Source organism: Heloderma suspectum, chromosome 1, assembly GCF_057233095.1.
Source record: "Heloderma suspectum isolate Gila_16-S chromosome 1, 16-S_ref, whole genome shotgun sequence".
NCBI classification, from domain to species: Eukaryota; Metazoa; Chordata; class Lepidosauria; order Squamata; family Helodermatidae; genus Heloderma; species Heloderma suspectum.
The window spans coordinates 435,807,201-435,828,018 of record NC_139458.1 but is presented as its reverse complement, the minus strand read 5'-3'; the positions used below and the strand labels follow the sequence as shown (position 1 = coordinate 435,828,018).

The 20,818-nt window shown below is 47.8% G+C and overlaps 1 protein-coding gene across 6 annotated transcripts in view; it reads left to right on the top strand.

Annotated features, from left to right (window-relative positions):
• The window catches only part of EXTL3 (exostosin like glycosyltransferase 3), a 154,561-nt gene that overhangs the window by 33,535 nt on the left and 100,208 nt on the right, over nt 1-20,818 (top strand). For 4 of the 6 annotated variants that reach the window (XM_084829460.1, XM_084829461.1, XM_084829462.1 and 1 more), the window contains one exon: nt 1,306-1,437. The gene's annotated coding sequence lies outside the window, so the exon portion shown is untranslated. Of the gene's footprint in view, nt 1-1,305; nt 1,438-10,324; nt 15,084-20,818 lie in introns of those variants that run through there. The other 2 variants (XM_084829464.1, XM_084829465.1) reach the window with 2 other exon arrangements.

The window sequence follows — 20,818 nt, the reverse complement described above, 5'->3', positions numbered from 1 at the left end:
TCTAATCCAGTAGCCAAGTCCAGACACAGACAAAGGGATTCTTTTCAAAGCTTTATTCTTCTTTTACAACTTAACAGCTCTACAGGTAGCAACTAGATCTGAGCAGCAGCATCCCTGTGCCCTAAGTTAGAACAGTTGGTCCCCGTTTGAAAAGCAATTACTGGCAGACCCCTGAATATAAGGACTAGGGAGAATCCCTCCCCTTTTCCCTTGGATCCTCTGGGCGCAACCGTTTTTTGAGCGCCAACCGGGCGCTACGCCTCCTTTCCGCGCTCTCCATTTGGCGCCGCTCTCTGCGTCTGCGCTGCGCATCTAACCAGTCTGCTGTCGGTGCTGGGTCACTCCCTGGACTGCTTTCTAATCTAGGAATGTGGGTGGGAGGAATCTCTGGCAGCTGCGGGCCCTGGGAAAAAGGGGCGCGCTCCTCTCCCAGGAGCAACTGCTCTTCCTCCGAATCAGAACTACTCTGGGATTCTATGGGCTCAGTGTCCACCCTAACACAGGCACTGATTTCATCTGGCTTTCACAAGCACAAATATTTGTTGTACTTCTGCAAACCTCAGGTTGCTACATAGCATGCTAAAACCTCCTTGTTTTCTCGGGAGGCCTTGTTTTGGCTTCAGTTCTGTCACCACTCGCCATTGGAGTCTGCTACGAAAGGATGTGGTGGTGATACGTAGAGCTACCATCAGCGTGCATACTGATTTCTTCTGGGAGATATAGAGGGAAGAATTCCCTAAAGGGATGTAGGCTTAGTGTTCATTCTGTTAACAGCTGCTAGATTGACTGTCGTTTAAATACTGGAAATCCAGGAGTCACTTACCAGTGAATGAATAGTTTCACAGTGTGTGGGAGAGTTTCAGTACTGACAAGGAAAACTTCACTGCATAAAACAGAGAGAAGGGCATATGGAAAAGAGCATTTTTGTTTCCCTCCTGGAATGAGAGATTTAGCAGTCACTGCTAATTTAATATTATTTTTGTATAAACATTTTTCCTTAAAGTGGTTTCTCTTTGACCCAAATGTATAATCTGGTTTGTTTTCTTGCCCAAAGTGTGTGACTTTGTTTGTATCTTAAGGAGATAATAATAATTTGGACCATCATCACCAAGAAATATAATTGGGGGAGGCTCTGGGCAGAGCTTGATACTCCATCCACAATTGCCTCTCCAGGAAGACCCACCACATGTTGTGACTACCGGTCAAGCAATCAAAATTGCCAACTCATTCTACTTGTCACAGGCATTTTTTAGGTAAAACCCTCTCATAATCTCTCCCCCTCTTCTTTGTTTCACCCTTCTGCAGCTGTTCCCGTGGATCATCTGTAAAACTTCTTTCTGGTGACAAAGGAGTCTAAAGGTATTAAACTGCACAGCGACTGACCCAATTTACGGATTGGCGGCTGATCCAGGTTGCAGGCTGGCCACAGAATTGGGGGTAAGGTGGCAGTTCTTTGTGCTGACGAAGCCAATGCTTGAAGTTTTCTTTAGTTTATCTGTCTTTATGCAGAAATGTGACTGCCTTTTCCAAGCCATTGCATCTCTATAAACAAAATGAACACGCGTTCTGGAAATATGTTGTTGTTGTTCAGTCGTTAAGTCGTGTTCGAGTCTTTGTGACCCCACGGACCATAGCACGCCAGGCCTTCCTGTCCTAATGGCGTGCCTTTCTGTTGGATCATCAACAATTCTACCATGATCATTTTTAAAGTCCTCCATTTGTTCTTATAGCTACTTACTTGCATTCTGTCTCTCACAAAGGTGTTCAGACTTAATTTGAAGGCTGTGCAATTTCCCTCCCTCCATGCAACAGTTATTGCATGAAACTGTTATATAGGTCCTTATATTTTGAAACATTGCTGTGGGTAGGAGAGTTGCGAAGGCTATAATTTTTTAATTATATAATTAAATGGTATAATTTTTAAAACAATGATTTTTGATGTAAGTCTTCTTAGACAACTGATTGAAAAGATATAAATGTATTAAATAAGTATTTTCAGAACGGTAGCTCATTGGTATTTTGCAACAAAATAAACATATTGACCTTAAAGAACAACAGGTTTATTGTGGCATAAGCTTTTGTGGACTAGTGTCCACTTCAGCAGGTGCATATAGTAAATAAAAATAAGAATTAGGTGAATATTGGATATTCATGGAGGAGAAGCATGTCAACTGCTATTAGCTGTAATAGGTGGAACTGCAACAAAATGTTGCAGTGTGGAGTACTTCAGTTTGGGACACTCCATTTCATTTCCTCTCCCACCCAGTTTTCTGTTGTTGTTTTCCTCCCTCCCCCCATAGTCAGCTTTCTGTGTTCACTGGGTAAATTCCCTTCTTAGGTTTTCCCCCCTAAAGATTTGCTATATATCTGCAAACCTTGGACTGATCACTCCCTCTTGTGTATTGGTAGTACCATTTTGGCTACATAAGCAGTGGCACTCATAGCCTGAACATTGGAAGTAGAGGGAATTATGACAGCTAAATGAAACCTCTATATTCAGAAGCAGCATATCAGATGCTGGGGGCAGAGAGCAGAGGAAGACCCTTGCTCTCACATATAGCAGCACAGAACAGACACTGTTCCCCACCCAGAGAATCGCAGTGTGCACAAAATGGATTGGGCAGAGATGAAGGGGTCAAGGCAGAGTTGCTTAGGACAGCAAGCTTATAAGGAGGGGAACAGGACTGACACAGAGAGGAGGATGTTCCGGTGTAGTGAGCAGCATGGTGAATGTGTGAAGGTGGGCATGGGAACAGGCTGTGGGTTAACTTGTCTGGAGAGGAGAGAATAAGGAGAAGGCAGTGGGACACTGTGGTGGTGAAGTGAAGGGTCTCCAAGGTGGATCAGAGGCTAAACAGTAGAGGGATAGTGAAAAAGAGGAAAGAATGTTTTGTTGTTCAGTCGTTCAGTCATGTCCGACTCTTTGTGACCCCACAGACCATAGCATGCCAGGCCTTCCTGTCCTGCACTCTCTCCCGGAGCGTGCTCAAGTCCATATTCATTGCATCAGTGATGCTATCTAGCCATCTCATCCTCTGCCATCCCCTTCTCCTTTTGCCTTCAGTCTTTCCCAGCATCAGGGTCTTTATGGAGGTAGCTTTTAGCAGCAAGGGGAGAGCTGAAAGAACTTGGAAAGGAAACAGAGAAAGAAGCTGCAGGACCAAGTAGCACCTTAAACACGGAGGTGCCAGTGACTACTGTTAGACCATTGTTGTGGACTTAAGTATGCCGGATGCCCTATAGAACATTAGGAGTGGCCTTGGGCTCCTCTCCATTCACTTTTGAGTTCGTTGGTCTGTTTTGCTCATACTGATTTTGGTTGATGTTTATGAGGATGCCATGCCCTGTTGTTGGCTGGTCTGCTTCTGTGCTAAGACAGGGTTGCTGCCACCAAGTAAATGTCATCTGTGGCTGTTTACTGTGGCTTTGTGTCCCTTGTTGATGATTTTGGAAAGGAAGCTGCCCACTTCCTTCCCTCTGTTCCTATGAAATTCTGAGAACTGTAAGGAAAGTAAAACCCTTGAATGACCATGTAGAATCCAGATGTTCTATCCGGGGCAGGAAGCCCGAACGCTACCCCTGCGCTCCCAGCCTCAAAATAACTGTCTCAGCTTGCAGGCTTTGGCTGCCAGCTGCATGCTGGTCATCAAAGGCAGCTGGTCCAGGTCAGAAGCAAGAGCATGTTGGAATGACCTCCTAGTTTTCTCTCTTGTTTTACTGGACACCCTGTGAGCTTAGACTTCAGAGGAATTTGCTTTCAAAGAGATTATTCTGGCCCCAAAGGGTTAACACTGTAAATTTTAGAAAAGGGTCGACAGGGAAGGGAGAAGAACACAACGGAAGGGAATGGTAATACATGCCAGATTTGTGCTGATGCGAGAGCAGCGTTTCCCAACCTGGTATCCTCCAGGTGTCTTGGGCTACAACTCTGAACATTCCTGACCATTGGCCATGCTATCTGGGGCTGATGGAGGTTGAAGTCCAAAACATCTGGAGGGCACCAGGTTGGGGAAGAGTGTGCTAGGCAGATGAAATTGCTATCCAGCCTCTCTGTCTCTCCTCTAAATTACCCTAATTTTTTTGAGTAGTATAAGGTTGCTAGTCCTCATGCCTGCAGGAGTAAGTCTGACAAAAGTACATGGGCTGCCTGGGTAATTCTCAGAAGTCGGGACAGTGGAGGAGAGTAAGATGTCTAGTGATAAGGTGGGTGATGCTCAGCATAGTTTCCCATCTCTCTCCACAACCGTTGGACACTGTGAATTGTTCAGAACGTTTCAGCCCATCACCTTTTAGCTCTATTATTCTGATAATAATTTTTTCCAAGGAGAGATGGAGGTTCATTTATATTCTTTGGGCTTGAAACTGCTGTGTTAAATAGCTGTTCCTGGAGTCATTATGAGCTGGCTGGGCTGCATCCTGGGCTCTGTGGTAAGCTGGAATTCACACGAAAACCCCATACGCTTTTGTTCCTTGTTTGGTTTTTGCCTGCTTCAGAACTCATTAGAGCCAAAGTGCCGTCCTGCCACACCTTTGAAGAGAAGACGTAGGCTGCGGGTGCAGAAACAGGAACTGCACCCTGGAGAGCCGTGACTTTGGACAAAGACCTCAACAGCCCACAGTGGTTTTCTGTCGTTTGAAGTAATCCTTGATTGAACGGGAGGAATAACAGATTAGGGTGAAAGATGTTGGGTTTCTTTTAACGCTTTTCATGTAACAGTGTTACTTAGTTGGAATGCCAATTTACATTGGGGAGAAGGTAGAGAAGAGCTAGGAAATGGGACAGAGGACCAGAAAGCCAAGCCTGATAAAAGGTCTTGAGTCCTTCTAGATCAGTGGTTCTTAGACTCTGTGTGTTAAGGAGCCCTTTCCTGGTTTTCTTGTCCTTTGTTGGAGCCCTTGGGGAGGATGCTTGAAAGGCTTCCAGATTTAAAATTCAGGCTTGTTAGCTGTGATCCAACAATGCTAAATGGATATTGTTCTTGTATTTCACTTATGGTCCCATAGAGACGACCAAACCCACCACCCTCAGTGCTCTGCTCTGTTCTTAGATGTCACTGTTGCCACATATTATAGAAAGCTGAAGACAGAAGGAAGCAACAGGTCTCTGGTCCTCTTCACAGAATCGGAGTTTCAGAAAAACGTCTGGTCTGATCGGTACTCTAGTGGCAGGATCATCCACCACCACCCCATTTCCCAGTAGATGGACCTCCACAATCCAGACCATAGTGATCCCAAGCAGAGAGAGCAGGTATACTGTAGAGAGATACCTGCAGAACAGATTCCTTCAGGCTACTCAGGCAAGTGAGCCAAGCTACACAGATTGGTGCAGCTGTAAATTACCTATCACTCAAGCATGATCAAGAGATGGATAAGTATCCTACACTTTTCCATGCTCATGGAAATTCCCTCCTCATTCCCCTTTTCTGTGTTAGACACAGTGGAGCATTGCATCTATACCAGAATTTATGCTGACCATGGTTAGCTTTAAACTGTAATCTGAAACCAGAGTTAGAAACTGGTTTGCAAACTCTAGCTAATGCTAACCCTGGTTAGCTCTATTCTTGGTGCAGGTATAGCACTACACTATGGTTAATATTGGGAAGGGAGGCAGAATATGTACGAGAGAGAGAGAGACCTGGTTTGCATGCTCAGATTAAGCCACTGTGGTTTAAAACATGGTGGCTTGTTTTAATCTGCAGTATGTGCCAGCTGCCATTTCCTTAATTCCCTGCCTGGGCATGGCATACCATGCCGTCTGAACCCACGCAGCATGGCTTGTTTGAGGGGAGGAAATCCTTCAAATAACCCATGGCCTGTTGTAGGGTTATTTGAGGGTTGCTTCCCCCTCGGAATGGGCGATACGACAAGCTGCACCCAGGCGGATGATTAGGGAGACGGCAGTCGGCATGCGCCGTTGATTAAAACAAACCACTGTGGCTTATTTAAGCTACAGTGGCCTGTTTGATTGTGCCAACCAGCCCAGAGATTGGGAGAGAGCGAGAGCATGCAGGCCTTTGGGACAGTCTTTTAGTCATTAGACTGGGCATCATTCCCTCTGCTGTGGCAGAGACATAGATGTAAAGGCCAAGAAGCCATCCACTTTGATGTAAGGGAAAATTCTTACCCAACCCCAAATATAATGTCTAGTTGGAAGGACAAGTATTGGGATATTCTGGAAGGCGCAGTAACTACAACTGAACTGCTTTAACCACAGGCCAAATTTTGTAAGATACCCTTTTGAAATGGGAGCATTGTTCACTGCACAGTAATACTGGGATGGCAAACACGAAGTGTGCCTTTAGGTTTGGACTAGCTGTTCATATGCCGCAAAATGAAGTAGTTACTGCTGATGTTATAACACGGGAATTTGAAACCTGTAAAAAGAAAGGTTGTGTAGTTGGAGTCTCTTGTGGTGGTCTGGGAGTTTGGATGGGAAAGGAATGGTCTTACTTAATGGGGTGGGGGAAAGAGTGTGAAGCATTGGACCAGACTGAGGAAGACTGACCTAGGAGAGGAAACAGACCCAGATACAGTGGAAGCAAGAGACGCTCTTGAGTAGTCTGAATTGGAGGAAAGGGAAACATCCTTGTCTTTTCTCTTTATAGTTCTCCCTAGGGTGTCGTACAGTGCACTCTCTAGCTTCCACAGGATATCCTGCTGCAGATCCGATGGGTTTCATTTCAGATGGCTTCTGTTGTTTTTTGGGCCTGCTTCCCACTCTCCAGGATCAGTGCTACACTGGATATGCAGCACATTCATCAGACAAAGTATTCCCCTCCCCTCAGTTCTGTGTATTTAAAATGGCTTTCCCCAGCTGGGATCTGCCTAGGCAGATGCATTCTGCCTGTGTGCCTTGTGGGAACTGAACGGGCTGCAAAAGGGTGCACCCCATTAAAACTGTGGGAGTGTACCACACAATACCAAGGCTGTGTGTGTCCTTCAGAGGGAGGTGAAGATCCAGAATTCTGGTGCTCCTGTGACGTAGATAATTTAGTGGGCAGAGCAATCCTGTGGCCACTAGACACCGTCTAGACGACCATAGGATTTTCCAGTTTCCCGAAACTGAGGTTGTCTGACCTTGGTTTCCAGAAACCGCTTTCCCTGCCCCTGCCCCCTCCCCCTTGTAGCCGGCACAGTTCTTTCCACACTGCCACCGTCTCTGCGTTTGGAAACGCCTCCTGGGGGTGGGGAGGGGTGGAGACCGCGGAAGGTGCTTCAGGCAGCTTCTTGTTGGGTCTCCAGGCCCATTCCCCCCCCCCCCCCGAAGTCAAGGCTAGGCAGAGCTTGCAGTCCAACACATGTGGAGGGTGGCAGTTTGGGGAAGGCTGAAATTACTTTATGCCATGGGGAGGGTTGGATGGGATCCAAGCAGCCCCTTTCTGTCTTCCACTTCTTTTGTTGCACTGGTGCCCCTGCCTCCTCATTCCCGCTTCCACCTGGCCACCAGCATGTGCCTCCCTCCCCAAAGCGCCAGCCTCTTTGCTCCTTGCCTATGCGGTGTGCGCACGGTGCCACAAATCCAAGCCACGGCTAACATGACTCTGAGCACGGGTGCACAGCTCTTCAGCGGCCTTGCCCTTGGTTTTACTATTGCGAAGAAAGGACGCACGAATGTGGGCCCGGCGCCGTAGAGCTGTCATGGGTGAAAATGTTGGCAGATGCGTAGATTGATTCCATGGAAGCCAGGCACAGTCACGGCCCACAGCAGACCAGCCCCCAGATGACTGCGATCGGTGTTCTTCTGTCGACCCGAAACGCACGTCTGACGCAACGCTGACATGTTCCCTTAATATGATTCTTCCCCGTCACCCCCATCAACTCATAGGGCTGACAGGAGCCATCTTGGGACCCGCGTCAGTTGTGTATGGCTGGCTTCCCATGCAGAGAGTTTTTATAATTGGAAAGGCAGGAGAGAATCACAGGCCCATGGGACCGTGGAGTCGACTGCAAGGGGGTCTTTCTTGGGAAGAGAAGTGAGGGAAGGAACTCTTCCTCCGGCTTGTGTTTCCAGAACAGCTGGTGTTACCTGAATAGCAGTCGCTGAAAAACAAGAACAGGAGAGGGCTACCTGCTTGTGGGCTTCCCAGAATTTGGTTGGCTGTGGTGGGAAACAGGACACTAGACTAGATAGGCCCTTGGTCTGATCCAGCATGGCTGTTCTGATGTTCAGGACAATAATGCTTGTGTCTATATGTTAAAACTGAGAAATGGCACACGGGAGATGAATCCTGCAGTTGCAAACTCTGTTTGGAACTCATGTGTGGCTGGGAAATTCAGCCTGGCTGAGAGACCTGTTCTCCCCCAACTCAACTTTTGACACTAGTTCCAGTGAACATAGAGACGGCCTTATCTCTGAGTCCTGCTTGCCATATTGATTCTGTTTGGTCGGGAGTTTCTCTGCTGACATATCTCTCCAGCAGTCTCTGCTGCTTCCCAAGAATAATTTATGCTTCGCCTCTCGCTCAGCAAAGGGTCTTTCTCCACTTTTCTTCTCCCCCTCCCTCCCCTCCCCTCGCTTCCTTCTCCCCCCCCCCACGCATCTAACTCAGTGGGACTGTCTCCCCCCTCGTTTGAGGTGGCAACAGTGGAATTTTCCCTTGATGAAGTTGTTTCTCCTTGGCAGGGAAGAGGAACTGCCAGGTTTAATGAGCCGAAATGACAAGTGGTGTCAGTTTAGATCAACATCCCGAGTGGCTCGTTCTGCTTCCCTTTCACCATTTGTCTTTTGCAGGGGACGTCCCTCGGAGGCGGGTGGCTCCTGATTAGCCTGCCCTGGGATTTTCCTCGCTGTGTGAGGACGGGGTAAAGAGGGATGAGGCAGCTGGAGAAGCCTGACACGCTTTTCCTCGCCCGTACTTTCCCTTCAGAAGCCTTGTCAGCAGGAAAACCTGTCCACGTTCCATCTCTTTCCCCGTTCCCTCAGGCCATCCGTGCTCCTGCCATCTAAGAAGCGGCTTTCAAAAAGTTTGCAAGCCATGAATATGGAAGCCCCTAATGTAAGGCTTCAGTAATGATGAGCGCTTTCATTCCTCCCGCACCTGTTGAGAAAGTGCCCTGAGGAAGCGAGGAGGAGCTGAAGGGAAGCTTTGACATGAAACGGCATTTTGAAATGGAGGGGCTGCGTAAGTGGGCAGGAGACTGCATAACTGTCAGGGCCTTTTTGCTTCTCAGACTTCTGGATTTCTGTGGCGTGCAGGTCTCTTGTACCACTGGCTTTCCCTGGTTGCTTGTACCCTGGCCCATGGTGGGCTGTGCCAGTGGCAGAGCCACTACCCCTGCCCCCATCCTAAAAGGCGAGGCAGCACACAGAAAAGGAGAAACTGGGCATATATACTGTTTAACATCTACATGAAACCGCTGGGGGAGGTTATCCGGAGGTGTGGGCTGAGGTGCCATCAATATGCGGATGACACCCAGCTCTACCTCTCTTTCTCATCAAAACCAGGTGAGGCAGTGGCTGTTCTGAACCAGCGCCTGGGCACGGTAATGGACTGGATGAGGGCTAATAAAGTGAAACTCAATCCAGACAAGACGGAGGTACTGTTAGTGGGTGGTTCGTCTGCCCGGCTAGGTGATATTCAACCTGTTCTGGAGGGGGTTGCACTCCCCCTAAAGGATCAGGTTCGTAGTCTGGGGGTGCTCTTGGATCCAGAACTGTCACTTGGATCCAGAACTGTCACTCAGTGGCACGGAGCACTTTTTATCAGCTTAGGCTGGTATACCAACTACGCCCTTATCTGGACAGAGATAGCCTAGCTACAGTTATCCATGCTCTGATAACTTCTCGTCTGGATTACTGCAATGCGTTATACGTGGGGCTGCCTTTGAAAACGGTTCGGAAACTTCAGCTGGTCCAAAATAGGGCAGCAAGATTGTTAACAGGGACTGGCCTGCGAGCTCATATTACGCCAGTACTTTTCCAGCTGCACTGGCTGCCAGTCCATTTCCAGGCCCGATTCAAAGAGCTGGTGTTAACATTCAAAGCCCTTAACGGCTTGGGGCCAGGTTACCTGAAGGATCGCCTCCTCCCATATGTGCCTGCCTGGACCTTAAGATAATCATCAGCGGCCCTCCTCCGTGAGCCCCTGCCAAAGGAAGTGAGGCGGGTGGCTACTAGGAGGGGGGCTTTTTCTGTTGTGGCACCCTAGTGAGGTTCGCCTGGTGCCTACATTGTATTCCTTTCGGCGCCAGGTGAAGACCTTTTTGTTTTCCCAGGCATTTTAGCATTTTAGCTTTCTAAATTTTTATCTTTGCTGTTTTAAATCTGTATTTTAAACTCCTGTACTGCTGCTAGGTTTTTATTGTGGTTGTATTGTTATTTTGTGGTTTTAATGTTCTATATATTTTAAATTGTTTTATTGTGTGTTGTTTGGTTTTAATTTTTGTGAACCGCCCAGAGAGCTTCGGCTATTGGGCGGTATAGAAATGAAATGAAATAAATAAATAAATAAATAAATAATATATATATAAAGAGGAGCAGGAGAAGGGTTCCTTTCTTATAGGCTGGAGTTAAACAAGCTGAAGTTTGAAGGTCTTGGACAAATTCCTGGAAGAGAAGGCTATCAATGGCTACTGGTCCTGATGGCTCTATGCTACCTCCAGTATCAGAGGCAGCTATGTACACCAACTATGTACACCAGTTGCTGGGGAATATGGGTGGGAGGGTGCTGTTGGGTTCATGTCCTGCTTGTGGGCTTCCCACAAGCAGCTGCTTGGCCACTGTGTGAGCAGAATGATGGACTCGGTGGACCCTTGGTCTGCTCCAGCATGGCTCTTATGTTCTTAAGGTCTGTTTTACAGACATCTGGTCCTGGTGAGAACTCTGCCATTGGTGAAGAACAGCTATACCCTGTGGCCAAGTTCTCACTAAGGTGGTCAACCTGTGTTTGGCCTTTACCACTTCTGTCTACCTTGTGGGAGAGACCGTAACTCTGTGGTATGGTGGAGCACATGCCTTGTATGCAAAACATCCCAGGTTCAACCCACGGCATCTCCAGTTAAAAGGATCTGGTAGTAGCAGGTGGCGTCAAAGACCTCCCTATGTCGGAGACCCAGGAGAGCCACTTTCAATCTGTCAGGAGACCATGTTGGGCTAGATCGGGGTGTGCAACTTGTCTCCCTCCCAATGTTCTGGCCTACAACTCCCAACAGCCCTGGATAGCATAGCCAAAAGTGAGGGATCATGGGAGTTGTAGGCCAAAACATCTGGAGAGCTGCTGCTTGTCCATGCTTGGGCTAGACAGACAAACAGTTGTAAGGCAGCTTCCTACTGTCCTCTGGCTGAATGCTTCTTCATACCCCCCCCCCCCCAATATTCCTGCATATTGGAAACTTAAGACATTAAAGAGAAGGTTAGGCTAGAACATTTTCCCCTGACCTTTAGTTTTCAAGGAGTATTCGATCATGTCAGCCCTTAACTGCAGTCCCAAGTGGTACAGTCCAGACACAGGTTGAGACCACCTTGGGGAGGACTGGGTTTAAATCTGAACAAAGAGGGCTGTGGTCCAGCTTTAGGAGTCCCTTCTTTAAGGTATCTGACACAAAGTGGTTGTCCCCGTGGCATCATGTGGGGCCTTCTGATTCAGGCAAATGCTAGGTTGAATGCATAGGATCGGTTAAACGAAGAAGTGTCCCTAATATGCTCAAATATTGTCGACCAGGATGAGCCTTTGTTCAGTTCAAAGGTTCAGTTCCTCCACCCTGAAATTGTGTATACTAATAGTGAACTTGTTCTCTGATCCTTATGAAGACAAAACAGCAGCAGCCGAGCACAAGGCAGAGGTATCGGCAGGTTCGGGGAAGCCCCAAGCTTTACCGAAGTACAAGAAATCTTTACGGAGAAAACCCTAAGGGTCGGGAGAAACGAAATAGCCCAATGAGGACTGATGAGTGTCTGTTGTGGGGTTGCGGTGCCAGGAGGAAAACTTGGAGGAAGAGGAATGGAATCTCTTGGAAAAGGGCATGGCTGGCTGGAACTCTGATAGCTCTCCACACTGCAAAATGTTCTTGCAGGTCCCTCTTGCGCCAACACAGAAGTGTCTTTTTATAGCAGGGAGGGATACAGTCTGTGAGGATCTCCAGCTGCCAATGTCAGCAGTTGTGTGGTGGTAGAATATGCGTAGCCTTGGTTCTTAGCAATCAGAATGGCACATTATTGCTTGTGTCTTTCCTCTTCTAAGTGTGTTCTCTATTTTTTCCCTCTCATTAGAAAAGGCATTCACAAGGAGACGGTCTTTAGCAGTCAGCCTCTGTGGGTTTCTCCCCCCCCTTAATTAAAAAAGCTAATCTGCTCTGAGTTGCAAATCTCCTATTTTAATCCTAACCTTTTCTTTATCATTCCAGTTGGTTTAGTGGGTAGCAGGTGCATTTGCACTTACTGCTTTTTTATCACCCAGTAATTGCATTTGATTCAGGTTCCATTTCTCTGTTTGCATCTTTAACCCTTGACATGTATTACTCCCCAGGAGTAATTATTCTCCATATTGCATTTTGGAAGTAGCTGACTCTTTGCATTGCAGGGAACCACAGAAATATGGGAGGCTGCTGCACATTTTGATAAAGAAACACTAGTGGACTATTTCCTCTTGGAAGGTTAAAACATTGCCACTATCTCTTTTTTAAATGCTGTTGCCCCCAGTTTTTGTTGCCTCCCCCTATCTTCCCCCTTCCCCTAGATTAGCCCTGCAATGGCCATGCTGACTGGGAATTATGGGAGTTGCTGTCCAAGACGTGTGGAGGGTGCTAGGCTGCTTAGATCCTCCCAACTATGGTAGGATCTTCCATGGATAAATTTAATAATATGGAGAATGAGTGTGGTGAAGGAAGATGGAGAACTGGAACACCTGGGGTTTCACCTCTGCTATTTTGCTAACTTCAGAAGGGCAACCACCCTCTGTCTCCCATTTGTACAGTAATAGTAAGAGTGACCCTGTACCATTGCAGTAAGGGAAAATGCAGTAAAGATTGAAAAGCATTTTGCAAATTAAAAGCACTATCAAGAACGAGGATACATGGCTGCATCTAGGAACCGGAATCCCCATGGAGCACTTTCAGGAGCAAATGCAGTGATTTGTAATGCAAACTAAATTGTGTTGATGGGATTATGGTGGTCATCTGAGGTGAAACTCCCAGGCAAAGAGGAATGCTATGCATCCTGGCATTCATTCCTGCCTATTGATTATGATTGGCCTTGATACTCCGCTCTGTGACTCTGCCTCCATGTATCATTTGTGTGAAACGTTAAATCCCAGTTTTGGTAAAAACGGAAATCAATTCCAAGCTTACATTTTTCTTTTGCTGGTGGCTGTTCTGCAGTTACTCTTGCTAAATATTAATAGCAGCTGCTGTTCAGACCATCATAACTCTTTTCTCCCACTTGCCTCCTTTTACCTGTTTTTCCTTGTACCCCCTAGTTCTGGAGCGCCTTTCATTATCTCTTCTTCTGAGCATGGTTCTCAGTGCTAGTGGATCTCTCTATATTTTTAAGTTTAAAAAGAAATGGACATTTTTTTCTGTTGCATGCATAAGATCCTTGGCAATCTGCTTTGTATGAGGCTGGGTTGGGAAATGGGAAATGCCAGGGATTGAACTACGGACCTTCTGCATCTGCTGTGCCCCCATGTTGTGCCCCTGGATCGGCAGGGCACACAAGAAGCTTTCCTCCATTCTCTCTTCCATCTGGTTTGCCCGTTTTTCTTTTTCCCAGCTGCTTTCCACGCAAGGAAGGCCATAGCTACGTGAACAGACCCTCCGAACCAACCTCCCCAGAGCCTTGCTTCAGCCTTCCTCTTGCGAACGTGTCTGCCCCCTGCTGGATAGGAGGATATATGACATCAAATGTCTAGTATGACTAAATGACTATAGTAGTGAATTTGCCTTTTCTACGTATAGGATGCTGGCATGATTTGATTCTAGTGAATGGGGCCGGGGCGGGGTGGGGACTCAGTTATCGACATGATTATGCTACATGAAGAAGCTCTTGATTCCAGACATTCTCTCTGTTAAGCCTTCTGAGGAAGTTCATATTATTTTAGGGAAAGATGATGTATTTCTTCTTCTATCCTTGACCACAGCATTTGGATGAAGATTAAAAATTGGCCCCTTCATGGGAGGGGTGGGGGGAGAACAGCAAAGTGTTTCTTCCCACACAGTTCCCGTACCTGTTAAAGACCACCGGGGCCTGCAGCTCCCAAAACAATATTGCATCAAAGGAGCCATTCTGGGGCTATGGAACTCAGCCTGGCCCATCCAGATGGTGATTGCCAAGAATTCTGAGGGCCCTGGGTGCCAAAGTTGACACTCAGGGAGCAGATTAAACATCTGGAAGGCTCTGCTGAGGTTGGCTTTATTTTTTTTAAGTATGTGTGGCCTAAACATCTTTTTCTTCTTATTGTTTATTATTAAAGAAACAACAACAAAAATCTTCTGATGCGGGACTATGGTATATCCACAACAGGGGTTCAGAACGTCTTTAAACCCAAGAGCCAAATTCCAGTTCAGAGAAGCTCTTGGGGGCTGCATTCCAGTGGTGGGCAGGGCTGCAGGCAAAAGGGGTGGGGCAAAATACCTGCCTATTTGAGCTTTAAACTCTTACTGCCGGTAATTTGGCCTTAGGACGGCATCTCAACCTTTTACAATGGGGAAAATGTGCACAAAAGCTGGGAACCCACCAAACGATTGGTGTTTGGGGAAAGGGGTGTGGCCATCTGGGGCACCCCAGAAGGGCCGGATGTGGCCCCCAGAAGGGCTGGATGTGGCCCCCAGAAGGGCCGGATGTGGCCCCCAGAAGGGCCAGATGTGGCCCCCAGAAGGGCCAGATGTGGCCCCCAGGCCTGAAGTTCTGCATCCCTGATCTAGAATGATTGCGAAAACAGCATTTATGTGGCACTTATTGAGTGTTCAGAGGGCTTACATCTTGGTAAACCTTACAACTCTAAGGCAGCCTTCCCCAATATGGCGCCCTCTAGATGTGTTGGACTGCAACTCCCAAAATTCCCAGCCAGCATGGCCAGTTATGGGAACTGAAGTCCAAGACATCTGGGGGTGCCAGGCTGGGAAGGCTGCCTTTAGGTATCCAAACAGAAGTAAGTGTAAGGCCTGGCTTACTTCATTTGGGGTTTCCCTCTCTTTCCCTCTCCCACTGTGTTTGCTGCTACTCTCCTACGTTGTTGTACCAGTGTTATCAACATTCTGCAGATATGGAGACTGAGAGAGAGAGAGAGAGAGAGAGAGAGAGGCTTGCTGAAAACTGTCTAGAGAGTTCGTGGCTGAGACAAGAGTTGAAATGGGATCACACTGTTAACCACCGAATCATGCTGTTGACCGCTACCCTGCTAACTATTGAGCTATGCTTGTCATGTCACCAAAAATCCACATCTCCACATCATGTTCTTCCCTGCAACATGTCCCCTTATCCTGTACCATGTGCCATGTCCTCCCCCCCCTTATCCTGTGTTGTAACGTCTCTCTTTTGTCACCCCAAAATTCTATTGTTGATGCTTCAGGCACCTCTGAACATCTTTCAGTCTTAAAAAGTGTGTGTGTGTGTGTGTGTGTGCGCGCGCGCACACACTCTTTTTCCTTTCAGATCTGCAAACTCATTGTCTTCTTTGCTCACTTGGAAGTCTGCCACACTGATGAGCTTGCCGAGAGAAAAAATAAAAGGGAGGGCTAGGTTCACGCCACTGTGCATTCCTTGAGTTAATACTTTTGATTGTGGGAAGTCTGAAAAGAGTTTTTCTTAAAAAAAAAATAAAATTGGCTCATATTGGTCACCGTTTTATAAGCATCTGACGATCCAGATGTCTGCTTTTATTTCACTGCAGAGCAGTGGGATGGTGTGGACCACCTGTGGATGTGGAGCACAGTCGGTTATGTCTGTTACCGTTGCAGCAGCCCTGATGTAACAGGAGAGGGGTTGTATGTTGGTGGTGGTGGGCAGGAGGGCAGCATGAATGTTATGTTGTGAGACACTGTAGTGCAGGATAATTAGAGAGTACTCTGATCGCTACATGGATGCTGGCATTGTTGTGATCTTATTTATCCATCTCTTTTACCTTGCCTTTGTGCAAGCGGGAAAAGAATGTAAAATTTTGCATGGTGCGAAGAAAGTGGATAGGGAGACATTTTTCTCCCTCTCTCATAATACTAGAACCCAACGGGGTCATCCCATGAAGCTGAGTGGTGGGAGATTCAGGGCAGATAAAAGGAAGGGCTTCTTTACACAGCGCAGAGTTAAACTATGGAATTCACGTCCACAAGCTGTAGTGGTGGCCACCAGTTTGGATGGCTTTAAAAGGGGGCTAGATGAATTCCTGGAGGGGAAGGCTATCAATGGCTACTAGTCCTGATGGCTACATGCCACCTCCAGTATCAGAGCCAGTATGCCTATGTACGTACATCAGGCCCTGGGAACATGGGCAGGAGGGTGCTGCTACACTCATGCCCTGCTTGTGGGTTCCCAGTCCACAGCTGGCTGGCCACTGTGTGAACAGGATGCTGGACTAGATGGAGCCTTGGTCTGATCCAGCAGGGCTCTTCTTACGTTCTTATCGAAAGCCATTCTGTGAATGACTTTAAATACCATTCAGCAAGGCTCTAAGTGGGCCCTAAATAAGTATCTGTTTATAGCTGCCTTCTCTTAAATGAAGATTTTATTGGGATACTTTATAGGTGGTGCTTCTGTAGTTAATAATTATCTGATTTTACTGTTCTTACTAAGCTGAATGTTTGTGATTAGTGCTGCTGCTAATTATTTTATTAGTTGTATCTTTATGGTGTTTCATGGTTTTAAATTTGTTGTTGATTTCATATTGTGAATTCGTATGTTGGAAGCTGTCTTGGGAGCCTTTGACCCTAAAACGGGTACAGAAACTCTTTTAGCCCGAGGGCTGAATTGCATTTTGGAGAAGGGGGCTGCATTCCAACAGTGGGTGGGACTGAGGGCAAAAGGGGCAGGGCCAAACACATAAAAATGCCAGCATATTTTAATTCAAAGCTCTTCGTTCCAGTAACTAAGTCTTAGAAGAGGCATTTCAGTGTTTTAGAATGGGGGAAAACCATGGGGAAGGGCCATAGCTTGGAGCTGCAGCATGTACTTGGCATGCAGAAAGTCCTAGGTACAGCTCCTAGTTTTAAAAAAGGTTCTCTGGGCATCAGGGCTTGGGAAGGGCCCTTGGAGAGGCATTGGAGAGCTGCTGCCATTTGGAGCCCAAAGGAGTGTTGTGGACAAGGTTAGGCCCAGACCTGCCGTGCTGGCAACCTTCCTGCCAACTACCCCCTCCGTGGCGGGTGCATCTGAGGAGAGACTCACTTGAGAACAAGCTTAGTCTGCTTGGGGAGGGAAGACAGCCAGGAATCCACAACCCCTCTTGCCAGCTCATCAGTGGCGGGTGCCCTTAGTTCCCTGGTGAGCAGGATGCCTGGCATCGCACAGTTCCCTCTCCCGGAAGTCCCGCTTCTGCTGCAGTTTGGAAGCAGGTGAGGAATGGCAAGCATCCCTTCTGAGCCGTGGGAGAGACTCACACTGTTCCCTACTTGCCCTACCGTGACCAAAAGAGAGAAGACCCTGCCTATCTCCGAAGTCCTCCATGTATGTCAGAGGATGCTGGCGGGAGGAGATTGATGGCAACCACAAATAATGGCTAGCTAGTAAACCAAACCAAGATTTATGGAGCCCTGCTCTTTGCCTGGGACTTTGGAGAGCCACTGACTGCTGGGCGGAGAGATGGATCCGTGGCAAGTGGGGAGGGGGAAGGGGAGAGAAGGTGGTTGGGTGGCCTGCCAGGCTCTTGCTAGAACTGAGAAGGACCAGCAGCTAGCAAATGGAGGGAGTCCATTGGTGAGGGTGGCTGGTCCTGTATGCACAGTGCTATCTGGGGGTACTAAGGGCTGGGGAATGGTTGGGGTGGCTACCTAGCAGTTTAAAGACTCCTGGCAACAGAGAAAAGGAAGAGGACTGTGAAAAAAGGCCTAGCCCCAGGGAACGGATGGTGAGCAAGACTGTTGTAAATCTTACCTGTGAATAATTGCCAAGAAAACGTTCCTGTGCATCTAGGGAGTCATCTTCTGCTGCCCTGTATACCACTTCCTGAAAGCAAAACATTGTGAAATGCTATCACAACAAGCTATTTGTGGCATTGTCTCATCTTAAGCTCCCAGCAATCCTGCCAGTTAGCAGTTCTGCTATCAGACTGTGACTTGCTGTAGACTGCCCAGAGAAGGTCAACAAGGGTTTCCTTGCTTTCAGAACCAACAGTGTAACCATTGCGCCACACTGGAGTTGCATCACTGATCTTCAGTCACTGATGCAAGTGGGGATGAAGCCAGTGTTGAGCAGGGACAGACCCTAAAGTGCATCAGTCACCCCTTCTTGCTCTCCCTCTTTCTGCCACGCCTTCCCACCTCTCCCTCTTTCTGCCACCCCTTTTTTCTCTCTGCCACCTTTTTTCTCTCTCTTCTTGCCACCCCCATTTCTCTCTTTTCCTTTCTTTCTGCCACCCCTGTCTCTCTCCCTCTTTCTGCTACCCACTTTTCTCTCTCTCCCTCTTTCTGCCACCTCTTTTTTCTCTCTCTCTACCACCACTTCTCTCTCTCTTCCTGCCACCCCCATTTCTGTCTTTCCCTCTCTCTTTCTGCCACCCCCATTTCTCTCTCCCTCTTCCTTCCTGCAGGCTGCCAAGGAAGGGACAGACCACTCTTGCCAGAGGTCTGAACTGATTGCAAGCAGATGGCTTTTGGAATTAGGCTCAGGGCCACAGGTTGCCCATTCTTGCAGTAGTGGCAACACATCCAACTTCCTTTCACTTGATCAGGTGTGATCACAGGGACAACCAGTGAGGAATGCCGGGTGGTCATCCAGTCTCATTGCCTGTCCAGAGAAGATGAGTAGCCCCAGTTTGATCCCCAGCTATGTGTGCAGTGCCTGTTCAAAGCAGGGCATGCTACCGGTGCTGCACTTTCTTTACAATCAGAGCAGTAAAGCCACAGGGGAAAATAGTCTGCAACCAAACGTGCTTCATCAGCTGCACTTGGATTAGCATGTTGGGGCTGGAATGTTTGATGTCTTGTTCTTAAATGTGATGCACTCAGGAGAGTGTGAATCAGATGGGGAGCACTGAAGATCCTTGCGTTTGCAGCCACTGATAGTGATCCAAGAGATGGTACCTGCTGCTGCAGAGCTCTGACTATCGGCGATGGAAGGAAAAGGAGCCTTGTTTTGGAAGACGATCTCTGGGCAGCCCTTGCTTAGGGAGCCTTGCTTTGGAAGGTGATCTCTGGGCAGCCCACGTGAGGCTTCTCATCTCCATCCTCCCATCAATTCTGGGAGAGAATCTGCTCTTGTTCATGTGCTGGGCCGTTGGTCCACTTTGCTCTTGGTCGGCTCTCTTTGGCTGGAAGTGGTGCAGTGTCCTGCTTAGCTCTCTGCGGTCCTTTTAACTGGAGATGATGCATTAGAACTTGGGATCCTCTGTGTGGAAAACATGTTCTCTGCCCCTGAGCTACGCATCCTCCCAATAGGGAGGCTGGGGAACTGAGAACTAGACAGGCATCCACACCTGGGTAAGCTTACTTAAGCTGGGTAAGCTCTGTGTGGGGCTGCCTTTGAAGATGCCATGCTGAGCCCACTGTTACTGTCTTCCAGGCCAAGAGCACTAAAGGCTGCCGCTCTTGCTGGTTCTATCATGCAAGCTGCAGGATTGCGTGTTTGAATGTTCCCCAATATTAGAAGCTTCCCTGCTTATAGAAAGCTAGCATTTCAGGGTGAAAGCTACAAACTTTCATAGAATCATAGAATCATAGGGTTGGAAGGGGCCTATGAGACCATTGAGCCCACCCCCCATTGTCTTGAATGCCTCCAGTGTGGGAGAGCCCACCACCTCCCCAGGTAATGGGTTCCATTGTCATATTGCTCTAACAGTCAGGATGTTTTTCCTGACGTTCAGCCGGAATCAGGCTTCCTATAATTTGAGCCCATCATTCCGTGTCCTGCATTCTGGGATGATCGAGAAGAGATCCTGGCCTTCCTCTCTGTGAAAACCTTTCACATTCTTATGTTCTCTTCTTATGTTCTCCCTAAGAACATAAGAAGAGCTGCACTGGATCAGACCAAAGTCCTATTTGGTCCAGCCTTGTTTTTCCCACAGTGGCCAGTTAGATTCCTCTGGGAAGCCCACAAGCAGAATGTGAGGTCAATAGTTCTCTCCTGCTGTCGACTGGTATTTAGAGGTATGGTGCCTGGAGGTAATTTAAAGCTGCCATGACTAGTAGCCATTGATAGGCTTCTGGCTCCATGACTTTGCCTAATCCTGTTTTAAAGCCATCTAAGTTGGTGGCCCAGTTGTTTTAGCTTTCCGTGTGTGATTTTGTTTTTATTAAGTGAAGAGCATTCAAACATGCCACTCCCACCCCCCTGCAGTTCGAACTGATTAAGATGGTGCAGTTTTGTTTTTAATCACTTGCAAGATGCCCTCCAGTGTTGCCGGAACGGGTGAGTGCCCACAGTACATGGCACAGGACACAGTCAGATATGGGAAGGGGGAAACGTGTTTCCCTCCAAGATACCACGTGATCTTCTGAATTTATTTAGCCTCTGTGTCATTGGATAAGTTCAGTCCCTGAAGGAAGGCCTCTGTGTCTCAACCTCCTCTCTTCCCACCCCCTTCGCCCTTTACTGATGGGACGACTGCCAGGCTTCTTTCCATCCAGTGTGCTGAGGCACAGCTTTCCTTGCAGAAAGCCTCCGGTCTGCAACTAAGCAAGTGTCATTTTGTTGGTGTGGTAAACAGGAGGCGAAGCCCTGGCAACTGGCATTCTGACA